The following is a 19,291-nucleotide window of genomic DNA, read 5'->3' as shown; positions in this document are numbered from 1 at the left end:
AAGCACTAAATATTCATGAGGTCTGAGACATCAAATATATGTGACAGCTATAATAGAGCTACAGTATGAGAGCCACCTCGGTGAGGACTGAGCAGAGACCTGGAAGGTCTGGGTCTCTGGAGTCCTAGAATTGCTGCTACGCCAGCCGGGTCTGCTCCCTCCAACTTAGGCGAGCGTGAAAGACATTGCTATTTTGTTTAAGCCAATGATTACATAAAATTGAACATAACCCTCATTAATATCACCTCTAATTTCATTTTTGTATTTGGTTGGCTGGATTAGGATTTGCAGAACAGTGTTAATAACACTTCTGGTTACTTATGTGAATGGAATGGATCATTTAGAATCCCAATGACTTTGATTTTATAAAATACATTTGTCACCTTAAGAAAATATTTTGCTTTTTGAGATAATGATGATTGATGATGATGGAATATTGAATTTTTTCAAGTGATGTTTGTCACCTATCAAAAATTTTTGTGATATTTCTGCTTTGCCTTACTGGTATGATGAATTATACTAATATGTTTTCCTAAAGTTGACACATTTATGCAACTTCAATTTTTTTCTTTATCTCCCCTGTTCTCATCTATATGCAGAAACTCCATTGTAGCTATTGATTCTCCAATTTTTCTTTCACCATTTTTTATCTCTGTAACTATTTCTTTTGCATTCTGGGAGAATTGTCCATGTTTGTCTTCTGATTTCTCACTCCTTAAAGTGTGGTCTAGGGACCAGCAGTATCAGCATCACTTGAGATTTCTTAGAAATGCAAATTCTTGGGTCCCATCCCAGACCTACTGAATCAGAATCTGCATTTTAATAAGACTCCTAGGTGATTTGTGTGGTGCCATAAAATCGCTCTTGCCAAGTTTCAGACTTTCCCCATTGTTACAGTAGTTTGTTATTACAGTAGTGTAAACTTGGAAGGAAAAGTTCAATGCAAGGCTAAAGCCATCTTTTGGGACTAGAACCTACAGGCTCTTTGCAGCGGGATATGGGGAAGGGTGGGCTTCCCAGGTGTCTCAGTAGTAAAGAATCCATCTGCAATGCAGGAGACAAAGGTTTGATCCTTGGGTTGGGAAGAGCCCCTGGAGAAGGGAATGGCAGCCCACTCCGGTATTCTTGCTTGGAGAATTCCATTCCATGGATAGAGGAGCTACAATCCATGTGCTTGCAAAGAGTCAGATACTACTGAGAGACTAACACACACACACACACACACACACAGACGCACACATGAGAAAGGGCAGTCAGCTACTGTGTGTGATGACATGAAATAAAGACATCTCAAAGGTCATCAAAATCAGGCATCATTAGCCCAACAAGAAAGGATCCTTGTGTTGCATTTCTGAAGAGCAGTGTGTATCCTCCAGAGGGCTTTGCCCACACAGTTCTTCAACAAATTCATAAGTGCCAACTGGTATCCACATGAAAACCTCTTGTCCTGAGCTGACACAAGGGATAAGGGTTTCAAAAAGACAGGTTTTGTGTCAGGCATGAATTTCCCTCTTTCCTTGGTGAGTAGAAGAGACTTTGTATGATCACTGATGTTCTCTGAGGCTCCAGTATTATGCCTGAGGGCTGCCTCGGAGGAGGCAGGGAAATCACAGACCTAAATTGTATAAGTAGTAGCATGTGGAAAAGATTTTCCTTAATTTTTTTAAGGAAAAATTTAATTGAATAATACCCAGTTCTCCTGAGTCACGGCAGAATTGGCAGGGAAAGCCTTGTAAGGCACAAACGCTATTGAAATGATTCTAAAGAGAACAAGAATCTTTAGGACAAGTTGGCTTATTCTTTACTGCTATCAAACCCTTCATTCCCTGGAGATTGTTGAAACAATACAAGTGCATAACTCTTATTGTGGAATTAACAAACATCCTACTTTTCTTAATGGTTTAGTGAAGTTGTTGTCTCAACAGGAAATTCTGGGCATTGTCACACATTCTTCTTGTTTATTATTAGTAATAATAACTTTGCATCATAAGTGGGCTCTAACCTTATAAGGCTTTCCCACACAATGTAGGTCATTTGGTCTTTCCTGAGAGTCTGTGGAAACAGGAGGATCAGCAGGCATTAATATACCCATTTCTTTAGTAGAAAAAGGAACGAAGTTGTCCAAGAAATTAAAGGATTTTCTTAAGGGCATGATGTACAGTAAATGGCAACCTTAGGCCTCAGACTTCTGTTTCCTGGCTTCAAGGAAGATCTCTAAATCATATATGGCCAAGTGTCTTTGATCCATAAGCTTCCCTGTCTATTCAGTGATTTCTGCTTTTTTGCAGTGCCATACATATACAAAACATTGAGAATAATCTCTGTCCATGTATAAAGTTCACTCTCTGCAACTTTATGCTGAAATGCCACGTGTAACTTTAGTGAATTTCCAATCTTCAGATTAGATTTGCATGGTTAGACATCTCCAGTTCTCTGTACACTGTTTAGATTTCCCTGCTTATGACAGACCTTTATTAAACTTCTGCTAAAGATCTACTCCAACCCAAAGAAGGTGAGATTCATTACAAACCAACAGGAACTGTTTATAAGTTATTTTTTAAGTTTCCTAAATTTGATTCATCTCAACTGATGGGAAGAGTGAAGTCATCTTATTTCTGCTTTTTTATCAACTAAACTTCTGTTTCTCATTGTTCCATTAAAGAACTCACTGAATTTCCCTAATGCTCTTTTTATTCTCCCTTCATCTGTTCTCTTCCCTTTCTTTCTTCACTTCACCGCTTTCACAGTGTTTATCCTTAATGAGACCCAGCTCAAAAATTATCAGTCTAGGTGATAAGAAAGTCTTAGAGAAGGGCTACTTAAATAGAGCAAGAATGAGCTGTAATAGCTGATACTTTTAAAGGACAGGAGGTACTCAAAACTTGCCTCATTGGTTTATCTTGGATTCTGTTCCTGTACCTCTCCCAGGTTAGCCATTTTAGTATAGAGCTCTTTATCAACATCTTTTATAATTTTGTCCAGGGCCAGGCCTCTTTGGGGAGTTCGACAATTTCTTTGGTATTAGGGCATTTTTTCCCTGCTCCTTCACAATCAGGAAATTAATACTCGATAGTTCTCAACCTTGGCTGTAAATAAGAATCATTTAGGGAGCTTTAAAAATTACTGATGTGAAATTTTCATGGCCTTAGGTGTTTTGCTGAGTACTAAGCTGTACATGCACAGAGCGAGGCTCTGAGAGACATGGTTAGAAACAGTCACTGGAGGGTTATGAGCTCAACAGAGATTTAGGTAGTCTCACAGTGCTAATGGATACTGGATTTCTGTCTAGCCATATTAGAGAGACATCACTGAATGCTCTGGATATTTAGTTGAGACTGTCTTTAAAATAATGTCAACTGCCTGCCAGAAAAAAATGAGACTCTTTAAAAGGAGATACCAATCTAGACTTTCAGCATCGTATCCACAATGTCCAGCAAAGACAAAAATGACTGGAAACATGAAGAAGCCAGGAAATGTATACCAAACTAAAAGAAAGAACAGTAAATACAGGTCCAGAGATGATGAGACGATGGAATTAATAGATAAGAATTTTAAAATAGCTATTATCAATATGCTCAGAAAAGGGAGAGATGGACAAAATGAATAAACAGCTGGAGAAATCTCACCAGAGAAATGGAAACAAACAAAACACTCAATAGAATTTCTAGAACTAAAGAATACAAGATCAGAAATTTAAAAACTCACTAGATTGGATAATAACAAATTGTACCCTGCAGGAGAAATAAAGACCAATGGAAAAGGTATATAAACATATGGACACACTGAAAGCCTTTTTTCTCAGTACTTCAGCCAGGTGATTGAGGTCATCATCAACTGTCAGAAGTCATATTAATGGTATGTTCCCTTGATATGATGTGATGAGAGTGATACTTTATCTCTGTGGTCTTCTTTCTCAGAATTTATAATCCAAATCTAATTTTGAGAAAAAACATAAGGCAAATCCCAACTGAGGACACCCAATAAAATACCTAACACTCCTCAATGCTGACGAAGTTCTCAAGAACAAGGGAGATCTGAGAAAGTCACAGCCAAGAGGGGACTACATGGCTAGATGTAATGTGGCGTTGTGAGTGACATTAGATAAAAACTAAGGAAACCTGAATAAAGAATAGACTTTGCTTAAGAATAACACGCTTACAATGGTTTACTAAGTGTAGCAAATGTTAAGTGTGAATAATAAGGGAAACCAGTGCAGGATATACCAGGACTCTGTTAGTTACCTTTACAATTTTTTTCTGTAAATCTAAAACTGTTCTAAAATAAAAAGTTTATTCAAAAAACTAAACTGACAATAACAAGTGCTAGCAAAGATGTGGAACAACTGGAATTCTCATCCATTGCTGGAACACATGTAAAATTTGCACAGTTTGGAAAACAATTTGGAAGTTTCTTATAGAGTTAAACCTCTACTTATGGTATAGCCCAGCAACATCTCTCCTGGGTATTTAACCGAGAGAAGCGAAAATGTATGTCTCCGCAAAGACTTGCTTGTGAATGTTTATAGAGGCTTTATTCAGAATTACTACAGACTAGATATGACCAAAGTGTCTATTGACTGCTGAATGGAGAAATAAATTGTACACATCCATACAATGGAATGCTCAGTCACATCCAGCTCTTTGTGATACCATGGGCTGTAGCCGCAGGCTCCTCTGTCCATGAGATTTCCCAGGCAAGAAAACTGGAGTGGATTTCCATAACCTCCTCCAGTGGATCTTCCCAACCCAGGGGGTGATCCTGCATCTCCTGCATCTCCTGCATTGGCAGGCAGATTCTTTACCTTCTGAGCCACCTGGCAAGGAGTGGATTGTTATGCTGATGGGAGTGTCAAGCTGGAAGTGGACCAGTGGAGGTATTACTGTGGGGCAGGGGGAGTTATTTTTCCATAACAATTTTGGAAATGTTTCTGTCTTCAGTTAGCTGATCCCACACACACAACAAGGTCCCCCACACACAGCAAGGTCCCACTGGATTCTGCAGTCCTGAACTTCATCCTGATTTTGTCCTCCTGGTAACTTCGGGAAGACTAAAAAGAGAGACAGTGGGACATGCCTATGTGCTGAGCACGTGCCCTGCGCTCTGCTTCACGAGAACTTCACTTCTTGTTTCTACTTCGGGGTTAACACTGTAGCTGCATAATTTTTCTGTTAGCGATTTTTCTTCTTTTGCAGTTGACAGGCAGCCCATTAACATTTTTAGGGTGAAAAAACACTTCTCTTAAAACTTTATCCAATATTAATAAAACTGTATAAAGAAAACTGAGATGACAAATCTCAGCAGTTATTCCACGGATGCTCTTTTCCTGATATGTATATCAGAACATGTGGCCGTGTTTCTGAGAGGTCTCATGAATAGCTAGGACTTCGACTAGCCATTTCATCTAGGGTGCATCAATAAATTAAAGTATAGACCTAGACACTTCCAGTTGAAAAGAACTTTAGAGGTGACTAGCCCAGCCCTCTCATATAGTGCCTGAACAGCTGCTAAACGGTACCCAGTCTCTGCTTGTACATGTCCCCAAACAGGGAGGCTTAGAAGACAACCAGCACACCTGTGAGCGGTTCCAACAGCAGGATTTTCCTGGTGTGAAGCCACACCTGCTTCTCTGTAACTTTTAGAGAGCAGGAGATCCCTTTTGCTGTTTGCCGTCCTTGAACCTTTTTCTGCAACAAGTTAAACATCTCCAGTTACTTGAAACATTCCTCCTATGATTTGGATTTTTCTGCACTCACCAGCTCATTTTCTCTTTCCTCCATCAGTTGTAGTCCATTTCCATCCGCATCAACACAATTCATCTGAACCAATGTCACCTGAGCACCTTCTCTGTGCCAGGAGGCAGTAGGCTTAGTGCTGTGGGGAAGACAGGAGCAAGTCAGCCTTGGTCTTATAAGAGAGAGAGGGCTTGTCTGTAAATACCGAAGAAAATGGGCTGTGATACAGGACAGGAGAGAAGAGGGACAGTGTCCTATTTCCCCCCAGATCTCCCAGGTTCTCATCTTTCAGTGCAGCATGTTGGCTAAAATATATGACTATACAATCTCAGGGCATAATTAGAGTAGAAAAAGTGACCGTCAGTCAGTCAGTCATGTCCGACTCTTTGTGACCCCATAAACTGTAGTCTGCCCGGCTCCTCCGTCCGTGAGATTCTCCAGGCAAGAATACTGGAGTGGGCAGCCATTCCCTTCTCCAGGGGACCTTCCTAATCCAGGGATTGAACCAGGGTCTCCTGCATTGCAGGCAGATTCTTTGCCATCTGAGCCACTAAGAGAACTCTGATTAGAGTAGTCTAGTCATCCAATGTTTAATGAATGCATGTGAGTTGACTAAGTCTCTGTGTTCCAAATTCCTGGGAGAGAGTATGATTGGCTCAGCTTGGGTCTAAGGTCCACCTGGCTCCATCACTTGTCTCACAGGAGGCTGCATCTGCAGGTATGAAAAGCCACAGGTTTTGAACTAGGAACAACGAAAGCTCTATGAGGAGTATCAGTGACATTGGGGAGGAAATGGTAGGCATCTTAGAGATATATCATAGCTGTAATCTTCATAATATGTAATACCCATAGGTATACCTAAGCAATATAAAGTATCCATAAGCATCAGTCCTGGAAGATGGGCATTTTCTCCATCTGGGAGAAACAGATTTAGAGGGGTGAAGCGACTCTGCCGCAGTTAGTGGTGGTTAATGGCAAACTTGCAGTTTGGATTCGAGACAGCCACATTGACTCCCTGCATTTCCTCAGCAGTTCTTTCTGGAATTCATCTAGTCACTCACTTGTCTATTCTTATATTCATTCAGCTAAAATTTCCCCAGCAACAACCACATGTCTGGCGTTATGTGAGGCTGTGGGATGCAGCAATTAACCACAGAGACACGCCTAGAAGGACACTTGTCGAGAGCATAAGAGGATTCCTGCCCTGCTCAAACACATGGTTTTACTGGAAATGAGACATACCATACGAACACCACAGGTTCAGGCGATGTTGCGTGAAATGACTCCAGGAGTGACCGACACTGGGAGGGCTAGATGTCAGAGTCGTAGAAGGCAATGGCACCCCATTCCAGTACTCTTGCCTGGAAAATCCCATGGACAGAGGAGCCTGGTAGGCTGCACTCCGTGGGGTCGCTACTAGTTGGACATGACTGAGTGACTTCACTTTCACTTTTCACTTTCATGCATTGGAGAAGGAAATGGCAACCCACTCCAGTGTTCTTGCCTGGAGAATCCCAGGGACGGGGGAGCCTGGAAGGCTGCCATCTGTGGGGCCGCACAGAGTCGGAGACGACTGAAGCAACTTACCAGTAGCAGGAGTAGAGAGAGATACCTGAAGATTGGCATGATTGAAGACGCCGCCGGGAGGCAGAACTTCAGGTGCTTGCAGATAGAGAAAAAAGGAAGAATTCCAGCAGGCAGAAAGTTACACTGAATTCTGTCTTCTGGGTATTGCTTGTTTATATCCACTTCTCTCTGTTCCCCACTGTGCCCTCCCCTGGTCCACGTCACCAGCTCCCCTCACCTAGACACAGCAAAACCTCCCCAGCAGAACTGCCGCCACCTTGCCTCATTGTCCACAAATCCATTAAAAAGTTTAATTGACAGAAACTTCAAACATGTCAAAAAGTAGAGGGAACAATGCAAGAGCCACAAGATCGTAACCATTTTTACTCAATAGATAATAACATTTCACTATATTTGCTTCAATTCTGTCTTTTACAGAATTATAAGAGTATAATTTCAGCTAAATTCCTACCCTATCCCTTAACCCTCCCTCCATCCATACGTGTGTGTTAAGTCGCTTTAGTTGTGTCCAACTTATTGCGACCCTGTAAACTGTAGCCTGCCAGTTTCCTCTGTCCATGGGATTTGCTAGGCAAGAATACTGGAGTGGATTGTTATGCCCTCCTCCAGGGGATCTTCCCAACCTAGGGATCAAACCTTCATCTTTTACTTCTTTTGCATTGACAGGTGGGTTCTTTATAACTGGGAAGCCTAAACGTCCCTCCAGAGAGTAAATATTATCCTAATTTGTTGTGATAGATTCTCGCATATATTTTCATATCTTTTTCTACTTATGATCCACAAACCACAAGGTATTACATTCATATCTTTTTGCAAGTTACATTTTTTTCGCCACTGCTCTTTATATTTTCAGCTTCGTCCCTGATACATGGAGATCCAGTTCATTCATTTAGTTATTGGGTAGTATTCCAGCAGGGTGGCTCAGAGGTTAAAGCATCTGCCTGCAGTGTGGGAGATCTGGGTTCGATCCCTGGGTCGGGAAGATCCCCTGGAGAAGGAAATGGCAACCCACTCCAGTATTCTTGCCTGGAGAATCCCATGGATGGAGGAGCCTGGTGGGCTACAGTCCATGGGGTCGCAAAGAGTTGGGCACGACTGAGCGACTTCACTTTCACATTCCAGCAATAAGCAAATTGCAGTTGGCAGAGTAGTTTGTCCACAAATGCCTGGATAAGTTATTTCTACTTCTTTTACTAAGACAAATTGCACTTCAGCGAATATCTTCGCATATGTCTCTTTGGGTAGGAACCAAAGAATTGGTTAAGAATACCCAGATCTTCAGCTTTACTAGGTATTGCCTAATGGTTCTTTAAATTGATGGCGCAGGTTATATGCATATATCCCATTGTATCAGAGTATGGGAGTTCCAGTGCCTCCACAACCTCATAGAGGCTTGGTATTGCCAATCTTTTTTCTTTTTAATCTGAGACACTCTTCCCATGGCAGATAGAGGGATCTTTCCAGAGTCATGCCTGCCCTTGTGTCTTCCCTGCTTATAATCCCGCCAATCCTCCCCCACTTCTCTCTCTGTGTACCACCCAGAGTCTTGCTCTGCAAAAGCTCGTCCATGCCCATTTCTCCAGGGTCGCGTCTCTATCCTCTCCTACTCCGATATTCACGAGTGCACACACAAACTCATGGGTGCATACACATGTATACACCCACACACATTCATGGGCTATTGTCCAATCAAACCGAACCATGTTTGTTCATGTCCCCTAAACCTCTCTTGTCTTTGGGCCTTGGTTCAAGCTACTGCCTCTGCCTGGAATATTCTCTTTCTCTCCTTCAGAGGGCTGATTTCTACCCGATCTCAGCTTGATGTCTCATCCTTTGCGAGGTCTTTGCAAGCCTCCCAGGCTTGACTTGGATGCCTTTCCTCATGTTGCCCCAACACCCTTGACTTCTGGCATCTCAGTTCTCAGAGCACTGTCTTATAGCTGCTTGTCACTTTTCTGCCCCACTAGTCTGCAGACTCTTTAATGGCAGAGGCTGTGTAGAGCTTCTCACAGGAGAGTGCTCTGTGCCCAACCTATCTATTGAATGGATTTGTTAAATAATCCATGGCTGGAGCAGAGATGGCAAGAAGGGGAGCAGCTGGAAATCAGACTGGAAAGTCATGCCCCACCACCCTCACTACCCCATTTTCCAGGAAAGGAAACTGAGACTCAGCAGGTGACTGACCTCTCCAGAGTCATGAATTCAGTAAGTGACAGAGCATCTTTGATTCCCTGTCTCCTGACTCTGCGTCTGTGTCTGGACTCTCTCTGCTGCCCCTCAGCTGCAACCAATGGGAAGGAGCCAGCAGAGCGGGAAGGAAGGCTGAGCAGGAGAGGGAGGCCTCGGGATCTAGGACACAGGTGGAGGGCTTGGCCCAGCAGCTACAACCCTGGATCCTCCGAGCCAGAGAGGAAGGAAGACCATTGGGCCAACTTTCTAGATCAGATGCTTGTTCAGACCGTCCTCGGAGACTTGGGTGGGCCAGCCCTTCTCTGGGGAGGAGCAGACTTGTGGAAAGTAACTCAGCATGTCCCTCAGCACCCAGCCCACCCGAGTGGCCTCTTCCTGCTGCACCAGGAGAATGATTTCTCAAGGCCCCCTCTGGCAAGAGGGAGACCAGAGCCAAGGACAGCTGGGAAGAAACAGGAGCCTAACACAAACAGGCAGAAGCTGGCCCAGGGCCGAGGGCCCAAGTGGAGAATCCGTGGGTCAGGTTCAGAGACTGCATTTAGTTATCAGGCATCTAGGGGAGCTCACACATGCCAGGGCAAGCGGACATCAGTAAAACAGGGACAAAACACCCATGTCTCACTTGATTATGGTGGGGATTAAGTAAAATGAAATATGTAAAGGGATTAGGATAATTCTCAGCACATAATGTTACCCAACTGTAGTTATTTTTTTACAGGGTTATTGGGAGGAGTCTACAGGATCACATGGAGGACAAACCTGTAAAACTGTATGAGTGTTGGTGAGCAGCCTTTTTTTCATCAGGAGCTTGATAATTGAATGTGGACAATGTGGAACATCCAGTGGACAGAGAAAAGGGGCGTGGACTCAAGCGACCAGTCACCGTCCTCCATTCCTTTGGTTTCTTCACCTGACAAGTGCATCAGAGACTATGTGAGTTGGTTCTGGGAACTGCTTAGAAATGGCACAGTCTAATCCTCTAGCTTCTCATGAGTCCTGGTGGAAGCGACTTGACCCAGGCTGCACACAGCACATCACCAGCTCAGATCCAACACTGCTCCCTCTGCACCCTCCGTCCATCCCTAGCTCAGGACGTGTCTCTTTCTGCCAGGTCAGTGGTGGGCTTTTCTTCCACAGTTGTCCATGCCCACCCCCAAAGTCAGTGGGTCTCCTGCCAGCTCTGAGCACCTCTGTCTCCGAGAGCTCCCTGCTTTGATCACTCTCTTCCTATCTTCCCACAGAGGGCAGTTGAGAGTAACTGAAAGCCACTCCCAGCTCTGTTTTCCCCTACAGAGTTCTCCTGCCCTGGGCCTCTCTTGGAGAAGTCGGGGGCAGGTCAGGGGCGCATATGCACCTGCTGCCTTCCCCCAGTTTCCTTCAGCACTGGGCAAGTGTGAGCATTTCCCTTCCCCTCAGACAGCGTCCCCTCCACTCTTCCCTCCCTCCTTTCTTCTTAAAACGACACCCCCATCCATACCCACCTTGCCGTTGAGCTTGCCTGGCAAGAAATTTCTGAAAGAGCCTGAGCCTGTGTTCCTATTGCACAGGTGGGGTTTCCCTACTGGAAAACAACTGCCAGAGAAAGCAGATAACGAAATGTCAGGCTTGCTAAGAGCTCATTTAACCCCAAGGACAGGCTGACATCCAGAAGGTAGATTGAGTAACTGAGCTTGCATCTTACTAAACCATTTGGATTATACTTTCTGGGTAAAAAGTTATCAGTCTGTGGCCACTACAGTTACTTTGCAGACGTGGATCACTCTTATGGCCTCTGGAAGGAAAGCACACCCCTGCCCCGGCCCGTCCCTGCATCCCATTTCCCAAAGCAAGGAACACCAGGCCTCACTCATCCTTCCAGCCAGAAGAGCTGAGAGGCCAGCGTAGGACATGCTTAGAGAAATGTGAGGAGGAACCTAACAGTATTTCTCAAGAACTGGGCTTCCCAGGTGGTGCTAGTGGTACAGAATCCACCTGCCAATGCAGGAGATGCAAGAGCCTTGGGCTCGATCCCTGGGTCAGGAAGATCCCCTGGAGAAGGAAACGGCAACACACTCCAGTATTATTGCCTGGAAAATTCCATGGACAGAGGAGCCTGGCGGGCTGTAGTCTGTAGGGTTGCAGAGTTGAACACGGCTTAGGACATACGCATAACTGATTGTACAGGTGTGGTTTAGGCTTTCACATATACAAGCATACCTGGGAGGTAGGTATCTCAAGTTCAGTTCCAGATCACCACAATAAAGAGAATATTGAAATAAAGCACATCACACAAATCTTTTGGTTTCCCAGTGCGTATAAAATTTATGTTTACACTACACTATAGTCTAATAAGTATACAACAGCATTATGTCTTTTTAAAAAAAGTATGTACTTTAATTAAAAATACATTATTGCTTAAAAATGGTAGGCGAAAGGAGAAGAGGGAGACAGAGGATGAGATGGTTGCATAACACCACCGATTCAAACGGACATGAACTTTGGCAAACTCCAGGAGATAGTGAGGGACAGGGAGGCCTGGCGTGCTGCAGTCCACAGGGTCACAAAGGCGTGAACACGACTTAGCAACTGAAGAACAAAAACTGGTAGCCATCATCTGAATCTTCAGAGAGTTATAGTAGTAACATCAAAGATCACTGATCACCATAATAAACATAATAGTGATGAAAAGGTTTGAAATATTGTAAGAATTACTAAAAATGTGATACAAGACACTAAATGAATAAATGATGGAAAATGGTGCCAACAGACTTGCTCAGTGTTGAAGGGATGCCACAAAACTTCACTTTGTTAAAAAGGAAAAAAGTGACGCCTGAGAAGTACAACAACGTGAAGTGCAATAAAAAGAGGTCTGCCTGTAATACAGGGCCTTCCCAGGTGGCACCAGTGGTAAAGAACCCACCTGCCAAGGCAGGAGATGTAAGAGACATGGTTTGATCTCTGGGTTGGGAATATCCCCTGCAGGAGAGCATGGCAACCCACTCCAGTATTCTTGTCTGGAGAATCCCATGGACAGAGGAGCCTGGCAGGCTATAGTCCATGGGGGTCTCAAAGAGTCGGACACGACTGAAGTGACATAGCATGCACGCACATGCATGCGCCTGTAATATGTGTGTATGCATTTGCATACAACAGCCCAGGGACAGATCCTGGGCTCTCCCTGATCCCCAGAGGAAGCAAAGGAAGCTCAGCTGCCTGATTGCGAGAGTAATGGAGGTTGGATCTGAATGCTCAATTCAGTCCTCTCCGAGATCTTCCCACCCAGCCTTTCTGCATGCTGATGACATCCAGCAAAGGTTGGTGCTGCCTTTTCAGAGCTGGAATGACAACATTAAAGGCCCCTGGAGCTGGTCTGAGCACCTGGGGCTTTCTGATCTCCCAGATGCCTTCACCCCAGTCTGTCTCGCTGATGTTCACTGAAAGAGCTGGAAGGCTGGCCCGGGCATCCAGAGGCGAAAGCTCTGTCCTGGGCCAGGGGCTACTTGTTGGTAAGAGACCAGTGCTGCTGCTTCCCTGGGAGGGGATCCGTGAACCCAGCTGACAGGACGTGCTGGCTGCACAGGTTTGCCTGCTATCGGAGCCAGCGCAGTTGGTCATAGGGAATTTGATGAAAATAATCAGCTGCAAACTGCTCAAAAACAAACAGACTACGATCCAGAGGTTTGAATAACAGCCCCCTCAGCCAGATGGCCGCAGGAGCCTTGCCAGGGAGAAAAACTGATCTCCCACCCTGAATTTCCTCTTTGTTCTGGACCTTGCTCTCTCTGGACGTCATTGGTTTCCCGCCCCTTTCATGCGCCAGCCACCCAGACTGAGTCTTGTGTTCAGGGAGCTTAAGGAAGCTTTCTCCTTGATTAGGATTTGGGGACAGGGAATCCAGGCAAAGAAGTGGCTTTCTTCTTTCTTTCTTGCCCCAAAATGAGTCACCCTAGTTCACAGCTGTCTGCATCTGGACCTGGAATGCTGCTTCCTCCTCTGAGGACACTCCCAAGAATCGGGGACCCTTGTGGGTGCAGAGCAGGAAGTCATAAACAGGGCCGCCCTGTGTGGGGCAAGCCCTCTGGACACTGCAGTCCTCACCAAGAGACCGTCACGTCTGAGCTGTTGGGAAACTGAATGCTAGCCTGTTTCCACATTAAATTGAAACCGTCCCTGAGAGAATGGTGACCAGTATGCCCTGCCAAACTCAGCCTCCCTATGGTTCCGATACAAGCATTGATGTAAGAGTGAGGCCAATGTGAGTTTGAATCCCTCCTCTGCATGTGGACAGCTTCTTTGAACTCTCTGGGCTTTAGTAAGAATGATAAAGAAATTGTATCTTCAGTGCATGTAGCAGAGTATCTGCTACACAGCAGGCGCTCTATGAATATTGGTTTTTTCCCTCCCAGCCCTCTGGTCCAGAGCTTTTTGGTACTATTTTTTTCTATTACCCACTCTTAAATGCTTTTGCTGATCCATAATGTAACATTTCTTTCTTGACTTCTAGCAAGGTTCCAGGTACAGTCTTCTCTGTTTTTTCCCTGAGTGGATTCCAATTTCTCCTCCGTGGTTATGTTAGTTATACTGTTTACCAATATATATTTTGACTTGTTAAGCCGCTACAAAGTTTGTTTGGAAGGAAACTAAAATATGTAAAGTGTTAGTCGTTCAGTCTTGTCTGACTCTTTGCAACCCCATGGACTGTAGCCCACCATGTCTCCTCTGTCCAATTTTCCAGGCAAGAATACTGGATTGGGGTTGCTATTCCCTTCTCCAGGGCATCTTCCTGATCCAGGGATTGAACCCAGGTCTTCTGCATTGCAGGTAGATTCTTTACCATCTGAGACACCAGCGAATCCTAGAAGGTGACTAGTTCAGTTCAGTTCAGTAGCTCAGTCATGTCCGACTCTTTGCGACCCCAATGGACTGCAGCATGCCAGGCCTTCCTGTCCATCACCAACCCCCAGAGTTTACCCAAACCCATGTCCATCGAGTCAGTGATGCTATCCAGCCATCTCATCCTCTGTCATTCCCTTCTCCTCCTGCCCTCAATCTTTCCCAGCATCAAGGTCTTTTCCAATGAGTCAGCTCTTCACATCAGACGGCCAAAATATTGGAGTTTCAGCTTCAACATCAGTCCTTCCAATGAACACCCAGGACTGATCTCCTTTAGGATGGACTGGGTGGATTTCCTTGCAGTCCAAAGGACTCTTGAGTCTTCTCCAGCACCACAGTTCAAAAGCATCATTTCTCTGGCACTCAGCTTTCTTCACAGTCCAACTCTCACATCCATACATGATCACTGGAAAAACCATAGTCTTGACTAGATGGACCTTTATTGGCAAAGTAATGTCTCTGCTTTTTAATATGCTATCTAGGTTGGTCATAACTTTCCTTCCAAGGAGTAAAAGTCTTTTAATTTCATGGCTGCAGTCACCATCTGCAGTGATTTTTGGAGCCCAGAAAAATAAAGTCAGCCACTGTTTCCACTGTTTCCCTATCTATTTCCCATGAAGTGATGGGACCAGATGCCATGATCTTAATCTTCTGAATGTTGAGCTTTAAGCCAACTTTTTCACTCTCCTCTTTCACTTTCATCAAGAGGCTCTTTAGTTCTTCTTCACTTTCTGCCATAAGGGTGGTGTCATCTGCATATCTGAGGTTATTGATATTTCTTCCGGCAATCTTGATTCCAGCTTGTGCTTCATTCAGCCCAGCTTTTCTCATGGTATACTCTGCATATGAGTTAAATGAACAAGGTGACAATATACAGCCTTGATGTACTCCTTTCCCTACTTGGAACCAGTCTGTTATTCAGGAAGGGTATAATTACCTGAAGTCACAGCAGTCTTATTTAATTTACAAGTTTACTTAGAAGTTTATTCCCCCGTAAGAGGTAATGACATTAAAAAGTCTTATCAGCAAACAAATAAATGAATATGTATTCAGATTATAAAGCATATTAGTCAGGGTCAGCTGGATTTTGCTGCAGTAACACACACCTCCCAAATACAAAATGCTTAAGACAGCAAAAGGTTGTTTCTCCCTCAAGCTGTAAATCCATTGTAGGTCAGTGGAGTCTCTGCCCAACACTGACCTCTCCTAGATACTTAGGGTTCACCATCTGGAGTGTTGTTTACTTCTGCAGCTGGGGGAGGAGAAGTGCTGCTTAGCACTTAGCACAACTGGAATGCATCTGCCCGGGTGTAACACATATCACTTCATATTTCACTGGCTACAGCAAGTCACATGATCTTGCCTAACCACAAGAGAATAGGCACTTCCAGTCCTAATGTATTCAAGGTGGGAGATAACTGATGAACAACAACAGTACTGTCAACCACTTGGAATCTCAATGTTTTTAGAAGAATGGAGGAAACCCTGCAGGCAGGCAGATTCCACCCCTGCCATCTACCACTAGGGATTTGCTAGTCGTTTGAAAAGCAGAATATGCTCAGATATTTGCAAAGAAGTTTCTTTTTTCCCTCTATTGTATTTCTTTGGTCCTCAGTTTCCTGTGTGCACAAGAATTATTATTTGACATCTCAAAACATTGTGTATACAAGGCTAAAGGGTTTCCAAATTGTTTTAAGCATACACAGGTTTCCCTGTCTGTGCTGAATTTAGGACCTGACCTGTTAGGGTGTGATTCTATAGTATTAATACTAGTGCCTGATTTTGTTGTTGTTTTGTTTTTTTGTTTTTTTTAACCATTTTATGGAGATATGTGAAAGTCACTCAGTCGTGTCTGACTCTTTGCAGCCCATGGACTATACTGTCCATGGAATCTTCCAGGCCATTCCCTTTACCAGGCTATCTTCCCAACCCAGGGATTGAGCCCAGTTCTCCCCCGACGCAGGCAATTCTTTACCCCTATTGAGGTATGACTGACATACAAAGAACTGTACAATGTAATGAATACAATCTGATGAGTTTGGAGATAAGTATACATTCATGGAGCCATCACCACAATCTATGCCATAAATATGCCCATCACTTCCAAAAGTTTCTTCCCACCCTCTTTAACTGCCTGATTGTTCCAATGTTTAATTACCTTCTCTCTTAGGGGCCATTTCATCTCTGAATCCAATTGCAATTAATGGTTTTTGATTTTGCATATGCATTAGACAGTAAGACAGTAAATCATAACTGATTTGTATCCAAAACTCTAAAAATGTCTTCCATATATATGATGTCATTTAGTAATTCTCACCATGACCCCAAGGAGTCGGATTATTAATGGAATATTTCCATTCTACTGATGAGATGATGGAGGCTCAGAGAGGCTGAGTGAGTTGCACAAAGACACACAGTACAGATGTGTTGAGGTTAAGTTTTAGAGCTTAATTCTGTCTGCCTTCAAATTCCGCAGGGACTGCTCTGGGCACACAGCATTCTGGAACTTGGACATCCAGGAATTCCTGTCAATTAGGCATTTATTCGCGGAATAAACATTTCCCTGAAGTGCTGTGCACAGCTGGCCAATTGCATGGCCCTGCCACAGTTCGGTCTAGGTAGTGAGATGCCCGTTCGTCCCGGAGGCGTGACATGAAACATGCACATTCAGATGTATTGAACTGTCAGTGTGTGACATGTGTGTGTAAGCTGGGTTCTGTATGTGGCGCTGTTTGTGTAAGCTTTCCTTGATGTGCAGGCTCACGAGATAAAATACGGACGCCTAGTTAAAATTCAATTACACATGGACAACAAATTATTTTTAGTGTAGTAAGTCTGTCCCACGCAATATTTGGTATATACTTATACTTACAAATAGTTTGTTGTTGACCGGAAATTCAAACTTAACCTTGTGTTTTTATTTGATAAATCTGGCAACTCCAGATGTGCAGGCACGTGTGCAGGTATAAACAGCCTTGCTCATTTGTGTCTCACGTGAATCTGAGCATGGGTGTGTCTGCATGTTTTCGTGTGCTCATGGGGATCCGTGTGCATGTGTACCCCGGCTGGAGAGGAGACAGCAAGTGGTTAGGAATAAACAGGTCCACCATCCAAAAGCTCATCACCGGCCAAGCCAACCCCACTGGAGCAAACGAGGTCAAGAGAGGCTGTGAACACCAGGCCGGGGGCTTGCACCGTCTCCTGAGGGCAATGGGGGGCATGGAAGGCTATAGGCTGGGAATGCGAAGCTTTAAAAGTGCGCCAAGATGGCCATCTGACCCTGTGACCGAGAAAGACCTGCAGGGGCTCAGGACCTGCAAGGAGGCTGAGGATGCTGTGAGGGAGGCCTTGCTGAGAGAGGATGAGGATGAGGATCTGGGCTCAGGCCTTGGCAGTGGAGATGGAGGGAAAGGGGCAAGTCGCAGCCTTGTTTAATATTCCTGTTGGGGCTTTAAGGAAGGAGTGGAGGTTACTTTCTCACTTGGGCACCTGATGGGCTATAGGCTCCTTGAGGGTTTGTCTTGCTCCCTTCCTCATCCTCAGTGTCAGCCTCAGTGCTAGGCATGTAATGGATACTCTCTTGGTGTTTATGGCACGAATATGTGCTTGCATGAATAAGAAAAACGGGAACCCAGGAGGAGGCAAGGAGGAGATGAGAAAGGAAGGCAAGGTCTGGGAAGTAAGCTGTCCTCAGTAACTTGGGGAGACCTTGAGTCTGAGGCAGCAGGGGAACTTCCCAGGGAGAAGTCCAGTAGGAAGCTGGCCATATGGCCAACTCAGGAGAATGGTCCAGGCTGCAGAAGCAAACTCAGGGGATGTGAGTGAGTAGAAAAGGTAGGAAACCACCAGCTGGGATCAGCTCACTACAGGACACAGTGAGGAAGGAGAGGGCAGCAGGAGAAGGAAGTTTGGGGGACAGAGGCATTTAAGGGGCTGGAAGCAGGATACCGAGGGGGTCAATGTTCCCGCTCACTGGGCTGCCGAGGGTTAAGTGAAATACTCGTGGCCTGGCAGCTCCAGGAGGGTCAGGCAAAGGTGATAAACAGAACACTTAACAGGCACTGGCCAGTCAGATCCGGCTGAGCCACCAACATGTGCCAGGTCTTCTGGGCTTGCAGCTGTGCTGGAGTCGACTCTGGAGAAGCTGGATCTTAGGAAAGTTAGTGGGGAAGGATGGGAGGAGGGCCTGGGGCAGCTGGAGAAGGGAAGGAGGAGACACTCGGGGGCTCAGGGCAGCTGCTCTATTAAACAGAGCATTACAAAACATGTAAATATTTTTAACAAGTAGGCAGTTATATAGGGACATCCTGGCTGCATGTCAGCCCTGGGGACTGACAGTATGTATATATTTCATTCCCGGCTGTGACCTCACATTAGAATAGCGCCTGTGCATGCATGCTAAGTTGCTTCAGTCATGTCCAACACTTTGCTACGCTATGGACTGTAGCCCACCAGGCTCTTCTGTCCATGGGATTCTCTAGGCAAGAATACTGGAGTGGGTTGCCATGCTCTTTTCCAGGGGATCTTCCCGACCCAGGGATCGAACCCGTATCTCTTATGTCTCCTGTACTGGAGGGCAGGTTCTTTACCACTAGTGTCCCCTGGGAAGCCCTAGAATAGTGCCCAGCAGTGAGTTCACGTCAGATCCTCTCACAGTGCCTGGTATTTAGCAGGCTCTCGATGAGTGTGCTTCCAGTCTGCTTTTCAGGGAGTAAAGATGCCTCTAGAGTAACAAGGAATTTCCTCCCTTGAGCATGATTTTCCTATTTTAAGGAATCAAATTTCCTTTCATTTGGGAAAAGCTGTCTTTTCTGCCATTGAATCCCCAGGAATTTCAAAGGCACCAGGCTGCAAGCTCGCTAAGGTTCACAGGATAGTCACAGCCCAAGTGAACAATGGCCCGATCTCGA

General features: G+C 44.8%; 1 long non-coding RNA gene across 1 annotated transcript in view; it reads right to left on the bottom strand.

Moving 5' to 3' along the window:
- The window catches only part of LOC132659160 (uncharacterized), a 115,861-nt gene that overhangs the window by 66,127 nt on the left and 30,443 nt on the right, over positions 1-19,291 (bottom strand). The window contains exons 4-5 of the long non-coding RNA XR_009599196.1: positions 10,269-10,419; positions 5,754-5,871 (exon numbers count right to left, since the gene is read on the bottom strand). This is a non-coding gene — a long non-coding RNA (uncharacterized LOC132659160). The remainder of the gene's footprint in view (positions 1-5,753; positions 5,872-10,268; positions 10,420-19,291) is intronic.

The sequence above is a fragment of the Ovis aries genome, chromosome 2, assembly GCF_016772045.2.
Source record: "Ovis aries strain OAR_USU_Benz2616 breed Rambouillet chromosome 2, ARS-UI_Ramb_v3.0, whole genome shotgun sequence".
Taxonomy (NCBI): Eukaryota; Metazoa; Chordata; class Mammalia; order Artiodactyla; family Bovidae; genus Ovis; species Ovis aries.
Note: the sequence above shows the minus strand (reverse complement) of the source record. Positions and strands in the feature narration are given on the sequence as shown.